Source organism: Dipteris shenzhenensis, chromosome 30, assembly GCF_047967505.1.
Source record: "Dipteris shenzhenensis isolate YYH24624 ecotype China chromosome 30, Dip_SZ_1.0, whole genome shotgun sequence".
NCBI classification, from domain to species: Eukaryota; Viridiplantae; Streptophyta; class Polypodiopsida; order Gleicheniales; family Dipteridaceae; genus Dipteris; species Dipteris shenzhenensis.
The window spans coordinates 42,818,789-42,846,678 of NC_141625.1; the positions used below are offsets into that span (position 1 = coordinate 42,818,789).

Genomic DNA, 27,890 nt, shown 5'->3' on the forward strand with positions numbered 1-27,890 from the left:
GACCCGGTGCATGTAGTGTCTTCAAATTGTCCAACAATCTTTTACTTTCGATGTTTCCAATGACTTAGCCCATAGCATTAAACTTAGCACATTGCGTTGAGCTTCTAATAAAGTGTCGTTGCAGTGATTCCACGAACAAATCAACCAAGAATCATTTAAATGGAGATAGCAAGTATGCAGAAGCTAATCAATGAACTATAGAGGAAGGGCTTAAGTGAGAAACAAACCCTGTCATAAAAGACCAACGTTGGGAATGTATAAAAAAGGCACTAGAGAGAAAGTGAGCCAATACGATTGGATTCTTCATTGATTGGAAGAACATGTACCAACGTAGAGAGTGAGCCGATTGGACCTAATTCTTCACCATTGAAATAAAATGACAACGATGAGACCCTTTTACAATGAAAGGTATCATAAGCGAGTGCGAACAAAGGCATCCATGCCAAAAATTGATGCATTCTCATCTTCAATGCCACTACATGGTTATCCTTGAATTGGACTGAGTGTTTCATATGACAAAAGTGCTGAACGTTTAGATTTTAGTGAAGAAGATGGAAGGTATTTTTCAAGCTATTCCAGGTCCCGTGATGTGTCTTAAATCAATTTTGATTTTGGAGAACCATTGTTCATGTGGAAGAATTGCTAGGAATTCTTCGTCCAATTCCAAAACTCTACCTTAAGGAGAACCAGAATAATGCCACACCATTGGGGTGATTCCCTACTAGTGTTGTGAATCTGCCCCTTGACATTATGAGAGGTGTTAACACCCCCAGTCTTAACCTGAATGCCTTCCTTAGTCTAACCAACGTAAATCACGGCGGATTTGTGAGACGAATTTGTTTCCGAATTGGAGTCGTTTGATCCGCAAATGCATTAATTCGCGCGCTGATAGCCGTGGAAATCCATGCGCCGGAGACACTTTGATCCATACCCAGCCCGCCCCCGGACGGGTTGCCTCGTAGGGACGTTCGGGCGGAGAAATGCCAGAGATTTCGTGGAATGGGGCACCGGAACGACACGATTTTGATGCGCAATTTGGTAGACTGCATCGTGCAGCTCGATCTGCGGAGAGTTGTAGGGCTGACCCGTCGCAGGAGCTAGGCCAGGGTCAGGTGGCATTGTGCAAGAAGGCAGCTTTGACAGCAAGCTTCGAGCGGAGGGCTTCCTAGATGGAGCTCTTCGACAAAGACTCCAAGCCCATTGTGCAGGCCTTGCCTCCAGGAAAGTTTTCATCAGCCAACATACGGTGGCAGTATCTGCGGTTGTCGAATTCTCCATACCCTGTGCAGCAAGTTTGTCACATTCCTTACGAAAGGGTGCCTGATTTTGTCCGGGGGGAAGCAGAAAACCCAGATCACCCTACCACTTTCCGAATTTACTCTAGCAGAAGACGACGCAGACAATTCAAGACTAGTGCCACGACCTTCAGAACGTATTCCGAGGAGCTAACGTAAGAAGGCTCTCCTTTCTTCTGCGACAGTTGTTTTCATCGTTACCTCATTTGCTACCCTCTTTTTTACAATTTGTAGCGAAATGTTTAGCCGCTCTCCCAATTGTATCTTTTAGTGTTGCACCTCCTCCTGCCCGCGTCATTCTCCACATGAGACCATTCAATGGTAGTGTGTCGCTGTTCTCCTTGTCAGTTATTCTTTCGAACTTCCCTTTTTTTTTTTGTAAAGGCCCGATGGTAGTATTAGCCAAGAATCAGGGATTCAACAAATGCCATGCAAGCTCTGTAAGAGTAGAGCGCTTTCCATTGATTAGAGAAAATGCGATTGCGGGGCTGAACCCAATGTTAGGCCATGACTGGGGCAGCAAAGGTCCAGCAGAGGGGCCTGGAAAGTGCGCTGGACAGGCCATTTGTAGGCGTGAACTGGTTGGCCAGTTCACAGACTGGTTGGCAGTCTGCAGGTCCAGTTTGTGGAGTCAGTCTGGCCAGTTTGGTCTGCCATGTATTGATTGGCCACCTCACAGACTGTTCAATCTGCTACAGATTTTACCTATTTTGGGTGCAGCATATATGAGTATTCTGGCTGTTCTTTACTGCTCTGCATGACTGCAGACCAGTGCGTTCTTGAGTTTTATCTCGTGCACACATGTTACGTGAAATGGATCTTTGTGTAATTTCCTTTGTTTACACCGGTGAAAGTTCTTGCACTATGTAGGGTTAGGCTATCTCATGGCAAGCCCGCAACACACACGCCATGGATTACTAAATTTTGTATAACTCATTTTAAAAACATGTACTTACTACTCTTTTTCTATCAAGCTTGCCCATGCTGTCTACAAAATGCAAAGCGTGAGCACTAACTGGAGATAAACGCTTTGAACTTGCAATCCATTTATGCTAACTACCTATACAATACTTGTGGCCTTGGCAATCACCAAGAGCTTGAAGAATACACTCGTAATTGTCCCTGACTGAAATCGGTTGCATACGACATATCTCGTAATCAAAGTTTTGCTGTTTCGTTGGGATTTCAAAGCTTAGCAGGCACTCGGTTTACCCAAAAGATTCCAGAATCTTTTGAAACCCGGAGAACATAAGCATAGCTTTACTTACTTAGTTCTTATTATTATTATTTAATTTTCTCATTTAATCATCTAAAGCTGCTTACAAGCTCCCTTTCCATTCTTCTTTCACTTGTTCTATAAATTTTTTTAATTTGTAAGATGTATATATTCTAGTCTTATGAAGGTATATCTTAACGAAGAGGCTAGCAATGGCCGACTGAAACTGTAGGGTGTACTGAGTCCCATATGGTTAATTGCTGTAGTGTTGCTGTGGAGGCTGTTGCTGAGATTTTGATGATGAGAATGTAAGGATGAGGGGCCTTTTTATAGGCAGAAACACAAACTACGTCGTCTGGTCGGCCTGCTCGACCATCAGCGTTAACCGGGACAACCAAAAACGATGTTGACCAATAAGTCAACTCTGCATCATGAATGACTATCATGAGAGTGGAATGCACTATGGATGTATTTTTAGAGGATGAGTTTGGGCATGTTCCTGGATTCGTCTTGATATATATAATATTTGCATTTTCTGGACCTGTCTTGTGCTTCTTCAATGTGTTGGAAAGGTCACCTCCCCAAATGTAAGCCCCCATATGAGGAGAGCATGGGGGGATGGACCTAGGTCTTGAGAGACTGACACATGGGCAGGGTATTGACTGCCATGTGGGCAGGAATCAAAGAGAGGAGAGAAAGGTACCTAGAGGAATCGGCATGGCTCCAAAAAGCGCCTGTAGAAGGATCAGATGGCGGGGACAGCAAACCCTAGATCTGGCTAGGCATGAGGCAGATCTGGAGCAGCAGCATGGCGTGGTACCAATCCAGGAGCATAGGCGCCTTGATGGCGACACACTTGGCAGAGAGTATGAGCAGGTTCATGGCCTGCAACAGGACCTGCAAGGTGGCACAACAGATGGCGGGAAAGCCCTGCAGCTAAGTCGGCCAGGTGGAGGGCAGGTAGGCTGGTCATAGCCAGCCTACCAGGTTGGCTGCAAGGTTGGACTAAGGGGGCTGGACCCTGCAATATATAGAGGGCATCTGCCCTAGTTTTGTGGACCAAAGGGGCCCTTGTTTTGAGCCCCAAAAGGGGCCCATTTAATGGTGCAAAGGGGGGCCGGATGGCCGAGCAGCAGGTCGGCCATTTTGGGCCTGCTGGGTCGGTAGCTTTGCCTGCCCTCGGTGCCTATATAAGGGGGCCATTCAGCCCTCATAAATCATTCTCTTGGAGCAGCACTTCAGGGAGCAGGAGGAGCAGCAGACCAGCCACCTGTGGGCCTCTATCCAGGAGAAGACAATTGGGCTGTAGAGATGCAGACCTAGCTCAGCAAGGTGCTGCCCACCTAGGCTGGCTTGTGGACAGCAAGGTGGAAGGGATCGGGATGAAGAGTCTACATATGCTCGAGGTGGAGCATGCGGGCTCTAGTCTAGAGATATCCGGCAGATAGTAGAAGCACCTTGTGGTAAGATCAAAGGACCACTCTTTGGTGGGACTTTGGATCTCTCTCTCTTTTGTTGTGTCCATAGTTTTGGACGGTTTTATATTGTTTTGGTAGCTTCTATATCTGGCTGCTGGATTATTGTCTATGGATGAGTTGGCACATCTATTTGATGCACATAAGTTAAAGAAGTTTGTGATTCGACTCTCCACACACACTGTGTGAGCTTTTGGGCTATTCTGTCAGTCTTCCGCTGTGTGTACCCTTTGTTGGTCGATTTCTAACATGGTATCAGAGCCCAAGTAGGAGGCTCACAAGTGTGGGAGCTTGAAGGCAGGGACCTTGCTGAAGGATAATCCTGATTCAGAAGCTCTTGGGAATCGACTTCTACGATTGCAAGACAATGCCCTTGCGAGAAGGAGGGTGGCTCAGGTTTAGTCAGGTGCATATCGAGTTCTGGTCTACGAAAGGTTGAGTTTGTTCGACTTTGTTGTGTCGTTTAGCAGCAAAGATGTCGATTTCAAAAGCCTCTTTAGTCCCTTCTCTCCCTTCCTCCTCCCCCAGATTCACCATCCCTAACTTTGGAGAGTTTGGGATACTGGATGGGACAAATTACCCTATTTGGAAGGTGAAGATCTTGAGTCATTTAGTGGCTCGAAAGCTGTGGAAACTGACAACGGGAGCCAAGGTGAAGCCAGAGGATATGGTGGACAATAAGGAGGAGATACTCATACCAGTAGATGGAGAGGAGCTTGAAGCTTGGGAAGATAGAGATGCCCACGCCTTGGCATTGATCATAGGGACTATGGCGGACTCTGTGCTTCCTCACATCCAGATGACCGACACATCAATAGAGGCGTGGGCCATTCTGAAGGATTTGTACGAGAAAGAGAACACATCCCGAATCTTGCTTCTTCAACATCAGCTCTACAACTTGGATATGGATGAAGGGGATTCTGTACATGACCACATGACAAAGGTCAAGGTGGTAAGAGATCAACTAGCATCGGTTGGTCAAAAGGTGGACTCGTGCCAGTTGGCTCTGATGGTACTGAGGAGGCTACCTCGGAGTTTCAAAAGCTTCTTTACGAGTGTGAAAGCAGGACAGAGGACCAAACCTCTGACTTTTGAGGAGTTGGGTCCATTAGTGCTCCAGGAAGAAGCTAGGGAGAAGCTCTACAATAACGACAAAGATGCCAAGGTGTTGTTGGCAAAGGATTAAGCTTGCAAAGGAAAGGGCAAGCCTAACTGTGGCAAGTCCAAGAAGGATGACGTTGATGAGGATGACACTTTCAAGAAGCAGAAGAAGAAGAAGTGCTTCTATTGTGACAGGCAAAGCCATTTTGTGAAGGATTGTAGAAAGAAGAAGGCGGATTAGAAAAACAAGAAGGAGTCCGACTCAGATTCAGAGGGTGTCACAAAAGCCAAAGCTAATGTGGTAATCGAAGAATTGTTCTTGGTGACATCTCCATGTGTTATTGAGGTATGATATGTCGCCCTAGCAACCATAGTGAAGATGTCTGACATTGAGATGTGGGTCGACGAGGAGCCATGGAGTGCCGTAGGGTTTCATGTTTAGATGGATGCTGTAATTCAGAAGGGAGCAGTAGAGGGTTGCACAGGTTATTTGTATGTGCCTTGATGAGGTGCATGGTTTGCTTTTAGAGCAAGCACATAGGTAGTATGACGATTTGGTATGTTCTTGATGCTCCTAATTTGAGCCTTTATAGCATGCTGTGGAGAGAATCTGCTCTTCATATGTCTCAGGTAATGTGCGATTGGAAGGAATGGGCCTTCTTCAAAGGCAGAAGGGGGAGTGTGGGTGCTTCTTCAAATCTCGGACATAGATTGTTGGAAGGTGATCGACAAGGTGTGCTGAAGCCAGAAGAGTACTTGCTTGAGAGCTCATTGAGAGTTTGTGGTCCTATCTGGAAATATTCTTTTGTTGTGGACCTTGCCAAAGGAAGGGCGGGTTGAAACAGACCCTCAGAGCATGCTCCCTAGAAGACTCTAGGTTGTTCACTCATTATGAGGGGGACAACTGGAAGATCGTGGTGTCTAGGAGGTGGGAACGCGATTGAAGGTGGTGGTGCCAATAGGTGCTACCGTGGATGGACCTGTGTACCAGGATGGTTTGCTTGTGCAGGACCGGACCCGGAGGAGCAGGAGCCACTGGTTGAAAAGCCAGGAAGTGGAATCGACACCGGATTGTGCCAGAGGGTTTCGTCATGGAAACTGCTCGCGCAACGTCATCGATGTGTTGGCATTGGGCCAAGATGTGTAGGTGAGAGGGGGTGTTGGAAAGGTCACCTCCCCATCTATAAGCCCCCATATGAGGAGAGCATGGGGCGGTGGTGGACCTGGGTCTTGAGAGAGTGACACATGGGCAGGGTATTGGCTGCCATGTGGGCAGGAATCAAAGAGAGGAGAGAAAGGTACCTAGAGGGATCAGCATGGCTGCAACAGAAAGCACTTGTAGAAGGATCAGATGGCGGGGACAACAAACCTTAGATCTGGCTTGGAAGAAGGCAGATCTGGAGCAGCAGCATGGCGTGGTAATCCAGGAGCATAGGCGCCTTGATGGCGACACTCTTGGCAGAGAGTATGGGCAGGTTCATGGCCTGCAACAAGACCTGCAAGGTGGCGCAACAGATGGCAGGAAAGCCCTGCAGCAAAGTCGGCCAGGTGGAGGGCAGGTAGAGCTGGTCATAGCCAGCCTACCTGGTTGGCTACAAGGATGGACTAAGGGGGCTGGACCCCGCAATATATAGAGGGCATCTGCCCTAGTTTTGTGGACCAAAGGGGCCCTTGTTTTGAGCCCCAAAATGGGCCCATTTAATGGTGCAAAGGGGGGCAGGATGGCCGAGCAGCAGGTCTGCCATTTTGGGCCTGCTGGGTCGGTAGCTTGGCTGCCCTTGGTGCCTATATAAGGGGGCCATTCAGCCCTCACAAATCATTCACTTGGAATAGCACTTCAGGGCGCAGCAGGAGCAGCAGACCAGCCACCTGTGGGCCTCTATCCAGGAGAAGACAAGTGGGCTGTAGAGCTGCAGACCTAGTTCAGAAAGGTGCTGCCCACCTAGGCTGGCTTGTGGACAGCAAGGTGGAAGGGATGGGGACGAAGAGTCTACATATGCTCGAGGTGGAGCACACGGGCTCTAGTCTAGAGATATCCGGCAGATAGTAGAAGTACCTTGTGGTAAGATCAAAGGACCACGCTCTGGTGGGACTTTTTGGATCTCTCTCTCTTTTGTTGTGTCCATAGTTTTGGACGGTTTTATATTGTTTTGGTAGCCTCTATATCTGGCTGGATTATTGTCTATTGATGAGTCTGCACATCTATTTGATGCACATAAGTTAAAGAAGTTTGTGATTCCACTCCCCACACACTGAGTGAGCTCCTGGGCTATTCTATCAGTCTTCCGCTATGCGTACCCTCTGTTTGTCGATTTCTAACATGCTGACTGTGTGGTTGCTCTCCAAATTTGCATGCTGCCTCTGCAAATCTGTATGTTGTTGTGGCTGCAGTTCCAGACCTCTATGTTTTTGTTTTGGATCTGCAGATGGTTGGGCCAAATCTGCTCATATGGCGCCAGATCTGCTGCCCACAAGGCACTCTAGGCCTACAGTTATGGTCTAGAGAATTGGCACATTTTAGGTAACAATTGGGGATCTCAAAATCTTTCGAAACCCAAATGGCAGCTTATGCTTGGGTACTGATGAGAACATAAGCATAACTTGCTTTTTAAGATATTATTTTTTATTTTTCTCATTTACTCTTAATTTTGTCTAAAACTCTTTCTTTCCTTTGTTCTTTTGCTTGTTCTAATAAAAATTTTAATTTATAAGATTGGATACATTCTAGTCCTATGAAGGTATATATAAAAGCTTGGTTAAATTATGAGACCTCCATCCTAGCGGTCGACCCTTAGAAAGGCTAGGTCAACCCTACTTTAAAAGCAATCTAATATTCTATAAGGGTATAAGAGTCATGCGGCAAACTTGTAAAAAGGTCTAGTTAATACAATTCAAGCCCTAACTAAAGGTTAGATTTATAACTAAATCTCACCTAAGCACAATCAATCCACATGTCAAGATGTGCATGGTGTGTTTCTTTATCTTTCATTAACTTTTGCTTTGTTTTTTAAGCTTTTGGTGCATGCTTCAGGTCACCTCCTTCTTGAATCTATCTTGCTCATCTTCGTGCTATCTTGTACTTGCTCCCTTGGATAGCCATACCTCTGAAGTGTCTTTGGTTCCGATTCCCAATTTGTCGACTCGCTCGCAGGCTTTTCTGCCTTCTCCTTTGAGGAGTTATGGAGCCCTCTTGCTCATGGGTACTCACCATGGCCACATCTGAACTACATAGTTCGCGGCACTAGGCACTTTCTGAGGTATAATAACTGTGGTTAGATTTGCTGGTATGTAATCATAGTTCAACTCAAACAGACTCATTCCTATTGAGGAATGCTTTCTATCATTGTAGGCAAACTCTAATAATGGTAACCACTTGTCCCATGCATGTTGCCTCAAGGATACTTATGCTCTGAGCATATCCTCTAAAGTTGGTTGACTATCTTTACCATCCATTTGAGGATGATCATTGCTCATTTCCAACTCATTCCTTAGTGCCTCAAACAATACATTCCAAAAATGACTAAATTTAACATCTGTGTCTGATACTATGGATCTAGGTAGTCCATGTAGATGGAATATATGCTTGATAAAAAACCTGTGGGGCACTAATAGACTCCTGGGTCGGAATGAAGTGAGCCATCTTATAAGACAGTGAACTACCACAACGATAGAATTATATCCACCTCGTGTCGTAGGCAGGCCAACAATAAAGTCCATGGAAATGCTCTCGCATCTACCTGATGGTATCTCCAGGGGTTATAAAAGGCTAGATGGCCTCACTCGCTTTACGTTACTTACTTGACACGAGAAACATCGCGTCACATATGCTTTTTCATCTTTGGCCAAAAGAAATCTCGCTTCACAAGATCGTATGTCTTCTGGACACATGGATATCCCGCACATGGGCTATCATGGCATTGCTAAATGACCCTCTATCTAAGATCATTCTGATTAGGTACAACTATCTTGCCATTACGTTTTAGCATATCTTGCATACGTTTCATATTTTTGCCCAGGTTTAATCACATGAGCCTTAGGCCAAAGGCTTTGGAAAACTCGTCCAATTTTTAAGTTTCTCTAATCTTGCTCATTAGAGAACTCTCTAATACCGTGAAACTCATAGTATGCATAATGCGCAACAACTGATCAGCCACCTTGTTCTCCTTCCCTCTTCGATATCGAAGCGTCATATTAAACTCCTGCATGAGCTGTGCCCACCTAGCTTGGCGACCTCTCAGGTCAGGTTGTTTACAAAAATGCTTCAGAGTATCATGGTCCGTTTCCATGTAAAACTTTGAACCCTACAAATAATGCCTCCATGTTTTTAAAGCATGATAAACAGCGGACAACCTAATTCATGAGTTGGCTAGTTTCGCCGAGAGGGAGAAAGCTTCTTGCTTTCAAAGGTTGCTGTAACGAGGGCATGATTTTTGGCTCATGCACGTTGGCGTGCATGTGGGGCAGGACCCTAGGAAAACAAGGAGCGAGGACCGGTTGCTTGATGTGCTAGAACCCCTAGCCATTGTGCCTTGGGGATGAATTTTGTGGTTTGGACCAAGAAGGGGTCAAAGAACCTTAGAATCCAAAGTTGCCCATGGTTTGGTCCCACTAGAAGGGGCAAGGGGAAATTGAACTTTAAAGTTGGTCATTGGTTTGATCAACTAGGGCTTGGGGGCACTTTTTAAAACGTGGGCTGCCACGTGGCATGCCCATGCAAAATGCATTTAGCAAGGAAGGCCTTTGAAGTCTTCAGGAAGAAAACATCACATAAAGGCGGGGATGGGATCTCAATGAAAAGGAGGAAGCCTACAAATGGATTGAGGCCAGAGACCGCCGTACAATGGTAAGGAGGTCTCTCCCTTAAGTTTTACGGTTGTATGGAGCCCTGGGTTCCTGTTGGTACGGCTGTTGGTACGAACTGTACCTACAGACAGTACGGTGCTATTTGTACGGATCATACAGGACAGTGCTGCTGAAACCAGCCTCAACAACGGAAAGGGTGGTAGGATCTACTTAAATACAACATACACAGTAAATAGACAAGTAAATATGCACCGCAAAACAAATCACAGAGGAGCTAGAGCGCTCCTACTCAGAAACAAGACACTGATTGGCCCCAAATGTTGGCGCTTCTTGCAGTATTTATTTAACATTCATTTGAAGCCAAGCGGCTGATTACAAAGGTCTCTGGGAAACTGCACCAGAGGCAAACCAACGCCCGCAAACCCCCCGTCCAGCCCACCCTGTAATTCCCTGCTCAACTTCAAACGGTGAACATCATCCAATCACTAGACAATCCTATATTCTCAGCCAACCAAAGTATGCAACAGAGACCCCAATAGCATCCACTGTCTGAACCACTCCTGCAATCGCACATCCAAGTGCCTAACCAGCCAAACACAGCTGAACAACTGCAAGACAAAGCCCTCAATAGTTGAACTCTAGTGCAATCAAACAACCAAACACTTCCCAGAGAGTTTCTTCAATCTACAGCCTCCCTAGCCATTGCTCAACAGCATAAATCAACCCTTTTTTGCGAGGAAAGAAACCCAAACGCAATAACTAGCCAGCAACCAATCAGGAAACAGCAAAAACAGGCAAAGGCAAGCCTTCTTCTACCCGGAATCCACAGAAGAAAGGTCACCGTGGCTGGAAAACCCTAGATCGTGCGGAGATAAGTTGATTCTGCCCTGGCACAGACCAGAAGCAACCTAGAATAGAACACCCACGCTTGGAAAGATACCAAAACCAGCCACAACACCCAGAAAGCTCCAGAAAATCAGGTCTAAATCTCCTGCAGAGCCTGAAAGCCTGAAAAAAGCAAGTTGTAGTTCACTCGGAGCAGCTTGGTTAGGTTTATAACTCTTGGAACAGCCCTAGAACCAATCGCAGGCACCTGGAACAACTTGGAAGAGCCCAAAAGCAAATCGCAAATTGGAACAGACACCCTGGCAGAAATTGCCACCTGCAACAGACTCTTGGATCAATTGCGATTTGCTATGCAGGCCCTGGATCAGCTGGAACTGGCCCCTGGGTAAAAACGAATTTCCCTGGCAGGCTCTGGAACACCTGAAACTGACCCTTGGGTAAAAACGAATTTCCCTGGCAGGCCCTGGATCACCTGAAACTGGCCCCTGGGTAAAAACGAATTTCCCTGGTAGGCTCTGGAACACTTGAAACTGGCCCCTGGGTAAAAACAAATTTCCCTGGTAGGCTCCGGAACACCTGAAACTGATGATCTAGCTCCTTTGGAACTGATTTGGCCAAGTGCATCCAAAAGAAGGGCTTCCTCCCTCTTTTAAAGCCCTAGGCTCCAAAAAGCAGTGTTTTTTAATTGCACCACTCTTTTGGCCCGTAAAAGCAGTTTTTTAATTGCACCACTCTTTTGGCCCCCCTGTTGCACACTTCGAATAGGAATTAATTGCCTAGTAACTTGGCGCACATTCACTATTTACAAGGGCCCACTAGGAATTTTAATTCCCCAAGTCCCGCCCCATGGCCGGACCCTCGCGTCCCAGAGGATCAAGGCAATCACGCGCAAATTACGGGAGTCGCAAATCAAAAGTCCCAAAATTTCACGTCCGCGTGACAGTTGCCGCTATTTTGCTGCTCTAGGGCTGCGTGTACGGGCCTGCAATAGTACATGTTATGTACAGACAGTCCGTACGTGGATGTTGAGTTCAAGCTGTACGGGAGGGACTGATGGCTGCAGTATGGGTTGTTTGATGAGCTTGGGCTGTGAGGTGTTGCAGAGCGTACGGGGCTGTACGACTCTTTTCCTTTGCTTTTGTATGGGCTACTGCCAAAGTGGCTGAGTAAGAAGACTTTCAGCTTGGCAGGGCGCCCATTGAGTTCATGAATGGTTTACATTAGCTCATGAATGAACTTGGCTGAGCTCCGGGCTGGTGAAGAGGACACACAAGTCTCGTTGTGAATGCCTATGGTCATTTGGGTGTGAGAGCAGGGCCCAGCAGGGCTAGTGTTTGAACTTTGATGCCTACTGAGAGTGGGAAGAGCACTGAATGCAAGTGGGATCGAATTCATTGCGAATCCTAATTGTTGGCTTTGGCAGGTAACATGTTCCGTGTGGGAATATGTTTTTGGTTTCTCTAGGAGATATGTCACATGTAGGCATTTGAGTATAGCCTCGTTTTGCTGAGTAGGCAGGGGTCGGGAATCCATGCTTGGAATGGGAAGTATCCGTGGAACCCCGAGAGGGTGGTATAGGTATGACTGCCTTAGTGTTTGCTGTGTTGTGATGCTAGTTCTCTTATGGGAAACAAGTTGATGTATCGGGATATGTGCGACCCATAGGGTGAGAGACTATTGGTCATGGCAGTCCTGAACACTGGAGAAAGCTAATGTATGTTTTCTTTCTCTACTTTCAGCAGATGGATGACTAATTGGGCACTAGTGACAGCTGTGGGGAATTGAGTGGCTGAGTGGGCTGCTAGTGACAGTTCCGGGCTGTGTGCAAGCTTCCTGGAAATGCCAGACTCACTTATAGATGGTCTCATTCATCTTATTCCAAAGGGGGGTAATAGGAATCTTGTGTCTCAATGGAGACCCATCACTCTATTGGGCACTTTTTACAAGATTCTGGCGAAAGCCATCAGTGTGCGGCTACAGGTTTTTCTTCCTTGTCGGATGGCACGTACCTCGATCGAGGTATAGCTGGACATGCCACGCTACCTCGATCGAGGTGTAGCTGGATTGCCACGATACCTCGAATGAGGCATGTGTGGCATGTATAGGTGGCATGCCAGCAAACCTCGATCGAGTATAGGCTCGGTCCGGTGAAAAAAGCCCATCACCTCGATCGAGGTATTGGCTTGGCTCGGTTGTCCTCGTGTGTGATTTTCATAACAGTACATACTATGCAGGGCATGTGGAATGCCCCAGTTGTAGAAGGAATGTATCCTTTTTGTAGCCTGGAATTCTGGGTCTCTCACTTAAGTAAAGAAATACCGAAAGGGGCACCAAGGTTTGGGGCCGATCTGTGTCTTTGTCTTGGTGCAGGGGCACTCTAGCTCCCAATTTGTTAATTGTGTTTTTGCTGAGTACTTGCTGTGAATTAATACTTGCTGGTTATTTGTAGTTTACTGCCCTTTGATTTTATTGATGGCCGGTTTCGCTACTAGCCTTCCCTCTTGGAGAAGAACCGCCCCTATCGCAATGCCACTTGCATCGGTTTCTAGGAAAAACGGTTTTCGGGGAAAAACAAATTTTAAAACCGGAGTAGAGACCACGGCCTTCTTTATGGCATTAAAACTCTCCTGTTGATTGTGTCCCCACACAAAAGGCGCGTTATCTGAGGCTAGCTCAGTCAAAGGCGATACTATTTTGGAGTATCCTTTGACATGCCTTCGATAATACTAGGCAAATCCTAAGAATGATCGCAACACGGTCCAGCTCTATGGAATGGGCCATACTAATATTGCAGCCACTTTCTTCGGATCCCATTTCCACCCCATTAGGTGTAATAATGAATCCTAATACTCATGTTTTACCATGCATAGTACGGTCTTCTTTCTACTCACATTAAGGCTGGCTTTGCTCAAAGTATCGAACACTTTTCTTAAGTGTCCACGATGCTCAGCGACACTTTTGCTGTAAATAAGGATATTGTCAATAAAATATACTACAAACTTTCCAGTATATGGGCATAGTAAGTCATTCATAAGCATGACAAAATTAGCCAGAGCATTGGTAAGTCAAGATGGCATTACCAGAAACTCGTAATGTCCAAACCTGCTTCTGAAAGCAGTTTTAAGCACATCCTCTGCTCTAATCGGATTTGATGGTAGCCACTCTTAAGATCTATGTTGCTGCTCCATTTCCACGTCGCATTCTGAGACCACCATCTCAGCCATCCGACGATCCTTGTTTCGTGGACAGTGTTTCTGAAACCAGCCTCTAATCACTCAGAGGGCAGGAACTAAACCTTTAATCACTTCAGCACTTATTTACAGCTCACAAAGCATTTATTACAACCATTAACCATTGCATGATTACCATTTGGCATTTATACATTTGTTCACAAACAAAACCACTGAAAAAGGGATGGAGGCTAGAATGCCGCTGCTCAACAAACATAGACAAGTGCACCTGATTGGCCCCAAACACTGTGGCGCCCCTTTTGGTATTTCTTTATATTTCACAGTGAAATGATTACAAGTTGCATTTGGGAGACCTTCCCTGCAACTGAGCACGGAGCCCCAATTCACTGATCCTTCGCAAGGCTTTCAAGCATAGAACACCATCACATAAGTGCACTTAACCCATAGGCTCAATCCAAAGGTATTCTCTTTTTCGAGTGCAATTCCATTGGCTGTCCAGATGCAATCACACTGCACCCCAGCTGCACTCTCTTTGAGTGGTTTCCAGATGGCATACACAAAGCTTTTCAAAGCTCCATAATAAAATCAGTAAAGTACCCAACCAAAGAATGACTCATGTAGCACTGCCTGGGCACCTATGAACCAAGAAAGAGGCGGCAGACGAGGCCAACCAATAGCTTATGGCAAAAAGAAATTGCAGCAGCAAAATCACAACTCACCAAGCCCTAAAAACTCGAACCAAGTCCTCAATTGCCAAGAAGACATAGTAGCCAATGCCCAATTGCATTCTCAGCCAAAGAGGAGTGCAGAGGCATGAAGAAAGAGCATTTACAAGAGCCGACCAGTAAGAATTCCTGGGCACCTGTGAACCAAGAAAGAGGTGGCACACGAGGCCAACCAATAGCTTATGGCAAAAAGAAATTGCAGCAGCAAAATCACAACTCACCAAGCCCTAAAAACTCGAACCAAGTCCTCAATTGCCAAGAAGACATAGTAGCCAATGCCCAATTGCATTCTCAGCCAAAGAGGAGTGCAGAGGCATGAAGAAAGAGCATTTACAAGAGCCGACCAGCAAGAATTCCACTGAAAAATGCAAAAATAAGCACTTCTGTCGCGAAGAAGTGGGAGTTCTTGGGCTCAAAAGGAGCGTGCTTGAGAGAGGAATGCATTGAGGAGATTTTGGAGAAGTTTTATCGTCGGAAAGTCCTCCAAAACTGAGAAAAATCAATCAACCAGCGCGTGGGACCACTCGATTTAAAACCTAAGTTGTCACGGTCTTGTAGTACATTAAAGTACTTAGAATTTCACGCCCCTGTGACAGTTTTCACTGATGAGACTGAAGGCATGCAAAGCATAAGCCTTCTCTCCTCGCTTTCTCTTTTTGTTCCAAGGACCAACATTAAAGAGGATCTAAGCAACGTGTGATGTTGAATACCGGGTCTTAGTGGGTATGAAATGGGCTTGTTTTATCATCCTATCCACCACAACAAAGATGATGTCCCATCCCCTCTCTGTAGTAGGCAATCGTGTGATGAAATCCATTGCTATGTGTGTCCATTTGCCCTTTGAGATGGGTAATGGCTGCAAGAGACCTACGGGTAACTTGCTGTCCACTTTATTCTGTTGGCAAGGCAAGCATTGAGCCACGTATTTAAGCACATCCCTCCACATGCCTTCCTAGGTAAAGCCCTGCTTGATTCTTTTGTATGTTTTAGGGACACCCGTATGTCCAGCCATGGGAGAGGAGTGCATTTCTTGTGAAACCAGCTGTCTATATTTTGAGTCTGGCACTAAATAAATTGTGTCTTGGCACCACAACAGCCGATTATGCAATTTGAATTCCGGATGACCTGGAATAGAAGGCTTATGCAAACGTGAAAATATGGGAGCTGTCTTAGAATATACTCTTCTTGAATGCCATGAATCCACTCCTGATATATGGTAGAGATAGTAGACAAATTGCAAGCCCACATCTTGGACAAGGCATCTGCAACCACATTTTCCTTCCCTTTTCTGTACTCAAAGTCAAAATCATAGGATTGGACTACAGCCAACCACCTCTTCTGCTTATAGGACAAATTTGGTTGGGTGAGAAAAAATCTGAGTGTCCTATGATCTGTTTTTACCTTAATTTTACTCTCATAGAGATAGTGGTGCCATATCTTGAAAGCATGCAAGAAAGCCAACATCTCTTGATCATAAACATGGTAATTGAGTTCTTTGGCATCAAACTTCTTGCTTTCAAAGGCTATTACCCCGTGTTCCTGCCTCAGAACAGCCCCCAATCCTTCGCCACTAGCATCTGCCTCCACAATGACGGGACACGAAAAATCAGGGCATATCAAGACAGGTGCATGAGTGAGAGCAAATTTCAGGTCTTCAAAGCTGCGTTGTGCTTCCTTTGACCACCGAAAAGCATCCTTCTTCAAGAGGTTAATAAGAGGAGCTGCCCTCTTGGCAAATTTGGGAATAAAGCGCATGTAGAAGGAAGCAAGACCTAAAAATCCTCTCAACTGGGTGGGATTTTGTGGCTGTTGCCAATCTTTATCTTCTTTGCCATAAAAGTGCAGTTGTTGGCTTTTGCATAAAGCTGATGCATCCTCGAAATTTCCAGCACTTGCTTCATATGTTTAATGTGCTCCTGTCTATCTTTGCTGTAAATGAGGGTATCATCAAAGAAAGCCAGCACGCATCTGAAAAGAAGTGGCTGCAATATCTTCTTCATCAACGTTTGGAAGGTGGCTAGTGCATAAGTCAATCCAAAAGGCATCACTTTGAATTCATACAAGCCCCGTTTTGTGCGGAAGGCCGTCTTATGCACATTTTCTTTCACCTTGATTTGATGGTAACCAAACCTCGAATCTATCTTCGTGAAAAGCTGAGCACCCTTGAGCTCATCCACAGGTCATCTATCTTGGGGATTGGGAACCTGTTCTTGATAGTGGCCTTATTTAGATCCTTGTAATCAATGCACATGCGGTACGATCCATCTTTCTTCTTCACCAAAAGCAACGGGAAGGCAAAAGGAGAAGTGCTATGAGAGATGAAGTTCTCCTCAAGCAATTCCCACACCTGCACTGCCACTTTCTCCCGCTCAACCTTAAAGAGACTATATGGGGCTTTGTTCATGGGCTTACTGCCAGGCTCTAGGACAATGGCATGATCCACATCCCTCTTGGGAGGCGATTGGGATGGCATATCAGCAAATACATCAGCAAACTCTATGAGCAACTATTGCATATCACAATCCTCAACACGGGGATTGCTACCCCCATGAGATACTGACACATTCAATGCATAGAGGGCATGCTCCTTCCTGAGCTCTCTGGCCAACTGCCTTGCTAAAATGACCTGCAATTTAGGAGTGGCAATGCCATGCAATGCTACAGTTCTACCCTTGTGGACAAAGTTGAGCGATAGGCATGGTTGGATAGATACGCGTTTCTAAAGGTTAGAAACGTTAGAAATCTGCCTTAAAATTTAGGGCTTTTGCCCAAAAATTGTACCTTGGGTTAAGGTCGACGGCCGTACCTCGTACGGCACCATTTCCAACACCTCGAGCTGCTTGACGCATGAAACCTGCAATCCCGTGTGTCAATCTTGGAGCCCTGTGTGCTTTCAGCCTACCCTCAGCAAAGTTTTGAGTACTTGCCTTGGATTTTGTATATTGTATGATGTATCATGTATGTTCTAGTAATAAGTGCAATGTGCATGGGCCATGGCACATGCAGCATGATGCATCTTAGTATCTATTATAAATTTCTAATAACTAATAAGATATATATATTAAAATTTTATTTAATTATACGTTTCTTAAGTTTAGGTACTTTAGGTACTCGACCCTAAAACATACCTAACGTTTTGTACTTGACGTTTTTGACAACCACGGTGATAGGGCATTTAAATCCATGCTGATTTTGCCCAAAGATTTTAGCCAGTCGCAGCCTAGGACAACATCTATCGGGCCCATGTCCAGTGCCAAGAGATTCCCAGCAAATTCATAATCCTAAGAGAGCTTGATCCTTGCATTTTGGCAACAAAATTTACTGATCAAATGCTATCCATTTGCTACCTCTACTCTCACCTTATGATCAATGTTAGTAGCAATCACTACCACCTTCTATAAGGTCTTAGAATTGTTGAAACTATGAGTGCTACCGCTGTCCACAAGCATGTGAACAGTCATGCCATCAATTTTCCCTTTTAATACGATAGTTTCAGCACTTTTGGCACCCATCAAGGCATGAAAAGAGATAGCATAATTTGTTTGCTGTGCATCCCAATAGATCTCCTCCTCATCCACAGGAGCATTTCCATTTGCATCCTCTCGTGCATGAAAAGACATAGCAACCTGATGCTCCACATGAAAGACTGTAGTTCAACGGCCTCGCATGCCACATGTGGGCTGAGTGTCATTGGATTATATACCATGCATATTATGTTCAATAGCACCACCGGGATCAAAGGGGAAATCAGCACCCTTCGTGTCTCCAGTTTTTGAGGCTTCTTCCACGTCATGTGCACCCTTTGAATCATCATGAGTGGCATCCAAAGTCTCAGAAATCCTAATAATCATGCTGAGTTTTGCAGTACCACTGTTACACGTTTTGCAAACTTCCCGATGCTCAAGAGTCCACTTCTCACCACACTTAAAGCATAAGTTTGCCCGCTTTATGCTGTCCATAATAGCCCTGGTGTGTTGTTTAAATTCTGATTTTTCAGTTCCAACACTTGGCTTAGCTCGAGACTCAACGTCAAATGACTTCTATCGCTTAGCATATGGCATCTTGCTGCCTGTAACAGTGGGAAACCTCGGAAATGTGCTGCTGCTGATTTCCTATCATGCCAATCAGTCTTAGGCTTCTTCTCAGCCTCATTTGCATTCCCATATACGCTGCCGGCTGTCATCTTATACTCGCTGGCATATTTGGGCTCAAACACCTCCGCCAATTGGGCTGCACGCTCAATTGTTTGAGGGTTATGTGCCTTCACATCTGCAGCGAGAGAAGGACTCAATCCCTGGATGAAACACAACAAGTTCCCTCTCTCAAATACATCCTGTATAGACAAGGAAAGTCTCCAAAAGTGCTGCAAGTACTCTTGGACGGTACCAGTGTGCGACAATGCAGTGCGACAATGCATAGAATTCAGCCAGATATTGCTCCAGTATGAGCGGGGATACAAACGTGGTGACCATCAACTCCTTGAACTCCTTCCATGTGGCTGGCTTCTGAGGCAAGTCCCTCATAACGTCACCAAATATGTGCTTAGTCTTGCATGTGCGGTCCTCATCCGGATTTGGGTAGAAGCGAAAATAATCTTCCAGCTTCGTAAGCCACTCCTTCAGCTCATTAGGTGTGCGAGTGTTCCCTTTGAACTTATGCATTGTGAGTTTATGCTTGATATCCTTAGGCCAGTGCCTGAGGTGTCACGGCTTTGGGCACGTGGCTGCTATTTGTCCACGATTCTCCAGTTCCTCTCGGCCCCCCCCGCCCCCCCCTCCGCCCCCTCCCCCCCCCTCCGGGCAGCCACGTCAGGAGGAGCAAAGGCAGCTGGAGTCCGGTCCAGAGATAGCTGGCGGTTGGACTGAGGTCAGAAGGAAAAGAGGAAAGAATAAGAAGATTTCCGAAAAAGGCAAGGAGGCAGAGGTTACCCAACCTGCAGCAGCGCCTCAGAGACCTGACAGGCAGCCGCCCCAGGGTCCTGGGAGAGCTTCTTCTTCGACGGTAGCCGGCCCTCCACATCCTCAGGTCCCCCTCTCTTCCGCTCCCCAGCCCCCTTTCACTCAGTCCCAGCCCCTTCCCGAGTCGCACCCCCCTCTTCTCGACCCGCAGCATCAGCCCCCGCCTCTTCCTCTTCAATCTCCTCCTCTTCCTTCTCAGCCCCAGTCCCAAGTGCAGCCCGAAATGGTAGACAATAAAATGTTGCCTTTTTTGTTGCTATTTCTTCCTTAAAAATGGCAGTTCAAGAGCTAGTTGCCATTTCTAACTGTCATTTTACAAAAAATATGGCACTTTGAGAACCTGTTGCCATTTCTTACCTAAAAAATGGCAAAAATGAAAATTTTCTGCCATTTACTATTGCCATTTCTACCTAGTTTTGTAGTAGTGTGCAAGATTTACCGCATAGAAATTTTTGATACCTGTCCACTCTGCTAGCTAGCCCTGGGCGGCAAGGCCTTGTTAATTATCAGTTCTCTAGAGACCTACATATTTTCAAGAGAGAAAACCAAGCTGGTAGAAGGGGAAAATAGGAGGGATGGAGAGGATGGTAAGTGTGGAGAGGATGGCGTGGATCTGGTTGATTCGGTGGCGCAAGCTTTGCAGGAGTCCAGCCAGATTTGCCAGCTCGCAGCTCTTCAGGTTCGACAGGAGTGGTGGGGCAGAGAGAGAGCTCTTCGTAGGGACCTCGCTTCCATTCAGTGACTCCAGCAGGCAGCCCCGGGCTCGGAGGAGCTTCGGATCTAGGCCCTTCGAGCCAGAGCCCTTCTTGAGGAGACTCTCCAGCGCCGTTCAGAGTTTTCCTATCACGCCTCCCTCTCATTCTGGGCTCGGAAGGGCGACCGGATGTGCAGGGAGTTCTTCAGGACGCATGGCCAGAGAGCAGCAGGTGATCATGTACGGAGTTTTAGGACAGCGGAGGGGCACATCGTTACTGATCCGGGTGAGGTCTTGGGGTTGGCTACCGACTTCTACAGGACTCTTTTCCAGCAGGAGCAGCTTGCCCCTCGCACTCGACGTTCCCGCGAGGAGGTGTGGAGGCATATTCCAGCCCTGGTTCAGCCCAGCATGCAGGCAACGTTGTTGGCACCGTTCACTACTGACGAGATGTTGGAGGCCTTGATGGCCATCGATGGGCAGAAATGCCCTGGCGAGGATGGGCTATCTCGCGCTTTCTTCACCTCCTTCTGGGATCAGATCCATCAGCCCCTCCTAGCAGCCCTCCAGAGGATTTTCAGCAGCGGATATATGCCAGAGAGCCTCTCCTCGGGACTGATTTGCCTCATCCCGAAGGGAGGAGATTGACAGGAGATCCGTCAGTGGCGCCCGATCACTCTCCTCACCACTGCCTACAAAATCCTTGCCAAGATGATCATCGCCAGAGTTCGGCCTCTACTTTCTGACCTCATTCATGACACTCAGACAGGCTTTGTCCAGGATCGCAGTATCCTGGATAATGTCTTCACCTTCTCAGAGGCGGGGGAGTGGGCTCAACACAATGGGTCACATTTAGCCATCCTACTCGACTTTGAGAAGGCCTACGATCGAGTGGACTGGTCCTTCCTGGAGGGTACTCTGGAGCGACTAGGGTTCCCAGCAAGATGGATTCAGGGTATTTCAGCGTTATACAGGACAGCTTCCAGCAGGGTCATCATCGGTGGCAGGATGGGAGAGCGATTTCATTTGGAGAGATCAGTGCGTCAGGGTTGCCCCCTTGCTCCTTACCTGTTTCTCTTCTTCGCCGAGGCCATGATATACTAGCTTCGGGCGAGGTCGACCGGGATCCGGGGTGTTCGCCTTCCCATCAGGGAGGACACGGAGCTCCTGGATTCAGAGTATGCAGATGACATAGCACTGTATGTCCAGGATGATGAGATGATGCTGGAGAGGGTGAGGATGGCCCTAGAGGTCTTCTGTTCGGCAGCCGGTGCGAAAATCAACTGGAACAAATCAGTTGGTTTTCTCACAAACCCCGGGGCGTGCTCACAGTGGGGGAGGTTTTTGGGTTTCAGGTGGATCCCGCGGGGACAGACAGCTAGATATCTCGGCTTTCAGGTCGGCCTGGATATCACGCCAGCTCAGCAGTTTCTCCCGGTGCTAGATTCCATTCGACGGAAGCTGGCTTTCTGGAGCACTGCTAAGCTCTCTCTTGCAGGTCGTGCTCTTGTAGTCAACCAGGTTCTCCTAGCCACGGCATGGTATGTGGCTTCTTGTTGGTGTTTCTCGAGATCCAGCGTGGCACAGCTTAGGAGGTTGGTCCGGAATTTCCTGTGGTCTGGGAGGGACGGTCTCAGAGATACCAGAGCCAGGGTTGCCTGGTAGACAGTCATTCTTCCGCAGGCTGAGGGTGGCTTGGGGGTCATCGATCCAGAGCTTCAAAGTCAGGCCCGGCTGGGCAAGTTAGTTATCTGCGGTTTGACCCCGGGGGGGCAAACGTGGAAGATGTTACTTCAGCAGGGGGTCGGTTCTTGTGTCCCGCGCCGAGGTGGAGAGTGGCTACCGTTCCTCAGGTGGATCTTCAATTGTGCCCCGCTCACTCAGCCCTGCTTCCCACTCGTTCATAGCCTTCTCATGGTTTGGAGGCGGCTCCGCCTTAAACTCATACAGTCCCCTCCTAGCTGTCAGGAGGAGATCGATCGCCAGCCGCTCATCTGGAACGGTCAGGTCAGAGATGTGGAGGGCCTTCAGCTGGGGGAGAGATCACACATCAGGTGGGACGGCTGGATGCGGGGGCCAGCCCGGTCCCTTCGAGTTTGGAGGGACACGTACAGACACTTGGAGACCGCTGCTCTAGCAGTCGCAGCTGGAGGTGCTCGTGGAGCTCAGGTGAGACGCACGGAGATAGACGGAGCGATTCCAGTTGGTTGGTTGGTTCCACCCGAGATTCAGATCCTCATGCCTGGTGATGACCGTTGGCTGGGACAGTTCACCCCCTGTGGCATCCTACTGGTGGTTGCAGGTCGGATGGACGACACCTCTGTTTCCTTTTTCGCGGTTATGGGGGACGGCCGACTCAAGAGAGAGGATGTGCTCATTGACCCCCTACTCCCATGGCAGAGGGTTCGGGTCGTAGGCCTCGTGGGAAAGGTTTGGCGAACCGATCCCAGTATAGAGCAGGATCAGCTACAGTTATGGCGACTCTGGCTCTGGGAGGTGCGAGCCTTGTCAGAGCTTGATTGGGACCCAGGAGAGTGGAGATGGCCAGAGATTGTGACAGGTCAGGGGCCGACCTCTTTCTTCGCCTACAGCACGACATTGGGCAGGAGAGTTCTCGAGAGGATGCAGAGCCGCCCTCCCACCCAGCGGCCCAGTTGGTATGCTCAGGGTATCTCCAGGCTATTTTTGCAGGCCTTCTGGAAGGCCTTGTGGGAGAGCTGGCGGCCGCGGAAGATCTCCTACTTCCTTTGGCTTCTCGCCCACAAAGGTCTTCCAGTGGGGAGCTGGTTGCGGCAGGTTGGTCAGGATGGACGTTGTCAGATCTGTCATGAGGACGAGGAGTCACCAAAACACTGCCTGTGGAGCTGCACTCGCGCCCCGGAGAAGCGGAGACGTTTCCTCCGTGATTGGGACACACAGGGCCTCTTCTTCGAGCATACTTCGCAGGGCCTTCAGTGGCGCTACTCACCACCTCTCTGGCTGTTCATTCACACTCGCCTGATGCCTCCGTGAGAGAGAGCTTTACTTTTTTGTTTCCTTTTTGGGCTGCGTCCGATTTGTGAACGCAGCCTCGTCAGTTGCAAAGCTGACCTCATGTATCTTGTTTTCGAAGTAATATAATCAGCACTGTTTTTTCGAAAAAAAAAAAAAGCTTGATATCCTTGGTTGCATAATTCCTGTGTGTGTAACCTCTTGAAGTGCGGGAATCATCACGCCTGAGGTTCCCATAATCGGAAAGGACATCTCAAGTTTGATGGCCTCAGGTAGGGCCTTATATGAACGCAAGGAATTTGCCAGCATCTCATCAAAAGTGGCGTGCTGCCCACCACTAACCCCCTGGTGCGTAGTGGCTGCTACCATCTGGTGCACTGTCTGCGTTTGGTTGTATGTACTCACTCGCGGAGCGATAGTTGCATGAACCTGGCTGGGTCTCTCCGGAATGATGCCATGCCAAAGGGCTGAGAAGAGGATTGACCTCTCTTCAGGGTTGTGGGCTGCCATAAACCAAAACCAGCTCGAGGCATACTATGCGGTGAAAGGAGCACTAACGGAATGCATACCAACGGGTTAGCCCAAAAGAGACGGCTCAGCTTGCATGGATGCAAAAAACTGTGAGCCAAAAGATGGCCTGACATCCTGCAAGAAGGTGCTCTACGGCACAGAAAATGCATCATCTAAGTCCAAATAATCCCCATGCTGGGGTATTTGCAGCGGTCCCGAAGACTGATGCTCATAGGCACGGCGGGCATCTGCCATAAAATTCCTGCGGGGAACAGAAAAAATATCACGACTGTTTGAGTGGTCGCCTTGCTGGGGTGCGGGCTGCTTGCCCTTGTCTTGCATAGCATGGCCAATTTGCTGCTCGAGCTGCTGTCCCATCTAGGCAAGAGCCATGGTGGTAAGCTGCTGGCTGAACTCCTGTCCCATCTGATGGAAAGCACCTTGGAGCATAGAAGCAAGGGTATCCAAAAACTGTCTGCGTTGCGTGTGCTTCTCGCGATGTAGGAGATAGAGGCTGAGTTGTGGGGATATTTGTACCAGCAGTGGATGCTCCCACTGTGGAAGGCAGTTGCTCATGCTGAGCAGCCTCATCACGATTATGCAATGTATCCCGAGGGGCACGCTTGGGTGGCATGGTGGCTGTCCGGTAGAGTGTAGCTCGAATGTAGGCAAGGAAATGAAGTAGACAACAAAACTTACTGTCAGGGCAAGGCAGTGGGGAAGGGCAGCATCGGCAACAGATTTCGTTCGTGAGGGCACGTGGGGTCTTCAGCCCTTGGAACTGCAGTGGCTGAACCGGACTAGAAGTTGCTTTCAATCGACAGGACTGGAAGGCGAGGCAGAGGACAGCGAATTCGAGCCTGTTGCCTTAACGAAATTGTGCGCTAATGCTATGCTCAGGATGTTGGATTAGCGTAGTGGTTTAAGGGAACGCTATACTCTGCTCTCAGGCACAAATATGTATACTTGCAGAGATGCACGTTCAGAGTATGTTTGTCTCTTGTATGTATGTATCCACATCTGCATTAATGATGAGCTTAGCTTGACTGAGTGGTCTCAAGATTCTCTTGTACTGTATTTAAATTAGCAAACATAACTTCAATAAAGCTGGGTTACTTTTCGTTCATGCAGCATTTCAATACTGGGGTAAGAATCATATTTTGTAAAAATAGTGATATCCTAATTGTTGACTATGCAGGAAATAGGCTGCCATCTTATAGCAACCTTTGGTCTTTAGTTACATATTTTGTATTGTTGTCTTCAGGTATTGGTGTGTATATGGACCGGACACAAAACCTAGGAAACATAAGAAGGCAGCAAATTCAAGTGAACCAAAAAGAACACGCCCACGGGTAAACCCAAGTCGATTTCAAAAAGGATGTGGATGTCACTTTATCATCCATCGATTGGTATTGCTTCCTGAGGTTGCTCGTATATCCTATGTTCACCCTCATCACACAAATGAGGATGACTTAGTCTGTCATGCAGTTGACCTTGATCACTTGAAAATGGGACTCGGCATTGTTGCACCATGGTTGTCTTATGAAATGAAGAGGTGGGTTTTTGCCTCGCTTTGTGCTGGGTTCACAGTTCACCAAGTGTTTGATAGGCATGTTCGCGCACTGCACGAAAGACGACAGAGGAATGTTGCCTACCAGATTAGTAGAGATGATTTCTTGACACCCAAAGATGTTGCCAATATTGCAAAGCAGCTTGCTTGTATCAGGCATGAGGTAGACGACGATGATGCCCTTAGCACACGATTGTGGTGTTTGCTTAATAAAGGGGATGTATTTATCTATCAAGAGCAGAATCCAGCAGACAATGTCCACTTCATCCTTGGGCTTCAGACGGACTGGCAGTTGGATACAATGCTCAAATTTGGACATGATAGGCTACTTGCAATGAACTCCACCCTTGGAACAAATCAATACAAGGTGATGCAACCACTTGATATTACTTCATACGAGTTTAGATATTGCTTTCTTGGCTGCTCCCACAGTAAAGCCTGCTAATATGCCTTTGATGTGCTACGTTCAGTTCCACCTTTACACTATCTTGGTCTTTGACCAACATCAAAGTGGTGTTCCAGTGGCATGGGCCATCACTTCTAGCTCTTGCGCTGGTACCACGAAACAGTGGCTTCAAGAGCTCCATAATCGAGCTGTGTTAAAAAGTCCTGGATGGAAGCCGAATGCATTTGTCGTTGATGATGCAGCCATTGAACTAGAAGCAATAAGGTTTGCATGCCGAGCTTTTCCCATTTCTTGCATTTTTTCTCTCATAGAAGCAGCATGACCCCAGTGATGTTTTTTCTTGCAGGTCTGTCTTTGGCCTACCGGTTTTATTGTCCTTGTGGCATGTGAGAAGGTGCTGGTTAAAGCACCTTATTCGAAAAGTGAAGGGATGGGGGGTTAGAGCTGTGATGTTCAGTGCACTTGGACGTATCGTGAACATGCCATGTCGGCCAGGCCAAGGGAATATACAAAGGTTAAGATCAGCCAATGCTGTAGTAAGTGAATTCATGGAGAAGTTCAGTGATCAGGAGGAGTTCATGGCCTACTTTAAGGAACATTGGCAAAGAAGAATGGGTAACTCTCTCAAACACTATAAATATCAAGTTTATTTTATATATTTACTGGCACTATATGACAATCTACAAATATTTTCTCTGTTCCTAGATGTGTGGGTATGGGCAGCAAGAACCTTGAGTCATGCAAACCAAGAGACAAGTGGGTCTATGGAGACATTTCATGCTACATTGAAGCAGCAGTTTCTTAATGGTAAGCGCAAAATACACGGTCGGCGAATAGATTGGTTATTTCACATGTTAACAACTGAGGTGGTGCCCTACTTCTGGTACCAACAGCATCTCAAAGAGGGTGGCTTTGGGAAAAGCCCAACGATGTCAACCATCGTGGACAGTTCTGTGGCTCGAGCACTGAAGATTCCGGACTCAGATGTGCGTTATCCAAGAAATGCTCACTTTCCTAGCTTGGGACATGTTGCACGTGTTCGAAGCCAGTCAAAGAGAGAAGTATGGCATGAGGTCTTCAATGCTCAATCTGGGTGGGCCTGCTGTACTTGTGACTGGGCAGTTCGAGGGAATCAATGTAAACATCAGATCAAGGTGATGTTAATGGAAGGTGTTCCCGTTTCTTCTATGGTTTCTCCTTGCATGGGTTTGTGTGATGAAAGCTTCCCTACGAATGAAAGTCTTCACACAGAAACCACCATTTTGGAGCAAGAGGCATATCACGAACCACATTTATCCAATCCATTTTTAAAGGATGATGCTCATCCACCACCAGTGGATGGATTGGAGGATGATATCCAACGTTTGCAGCAGCAAAATCTCCAATTGGCTGGTGAGTAGCTGGAACTTGATGCTAGTATGGGCCTTCTGTTTATGACCTCTTAAACTGGCTCCTTACTCATCGTTCCCCCCTGTTTTTTTAAATTGCTGCAGGTGGCAACTTTTCCTTGCTGCAGCGCCTGCGGGAAGACATGGTCAGGACTCAACAAATCTTGCTTGAAGCAAGATCAGGGTCTCTAGATATGATGCCCACCAGTAGGCCCTCACTTTAGGCCATTGCACCTGTTTGTGAGATTGGCCTTTTGGGGTAGTAGGGGAAAGAAGCCATACCCTTTCCATGGTGCAGAACAGCTGTGCAGCTGGTCTGTGGAAAGCTGCTGCTCAAAACCCAGCGTAGCATGCATAGTCTGTATGTTCACCTCAAAGAGGAAGCACAGACTGCCACTGCCAACGGGGCAGAAGGTGACTGCTGTTTTTGAGAACTCATGTTTTGAGTGCATGTTGTGTTTTATTAATGTATCTAACCTGTCTTATACTGATTTCCAAGGGGCTTGTAAATTTGCTTTTCAAATTTGCCTACTGGACAAGCTGGTTTGTCACGGTAAACAGAATGTTCTGAAGGACGAGTCATTGGGATGTGCATTTGCTTAGAAAAAAACAAGTGCTTACAAGTTTTTACTGATGCATTCTGCCATGATTTGTAGACCTGATAAAGAGTAAGTTTGATAAGTGACTAGTGCTCGGGGGAATAAATTAATGGGCAAGATCA

At 47.2% G+C, this 27,890-nt stretch overlaps 1 pseudogene across 1 annotated transcript; it reads left to right on the top strand.

Moving 5' to 3' along the window:
- Positions 1–754: 754 nt before the first annotated feature.
- Positions 755–27,801, top strand: LOC147882161 (uncharacterized; annotated as a pseudogene). The gene is made up of 6 exons (XR_015543961.1): positions 755–1,450; positions 25,070–25,742; positions 25,846–26,045; positions 26,128–26,396; positions 26,487–27,173; positions 27,275–27,801. The product of XR_015543961.1 is annotated as an uncharacterized LOC147882161 (transcript).
- The last annotated feature ends 89 nt before the right edge of the window (positions 27,802–27,890 follow it).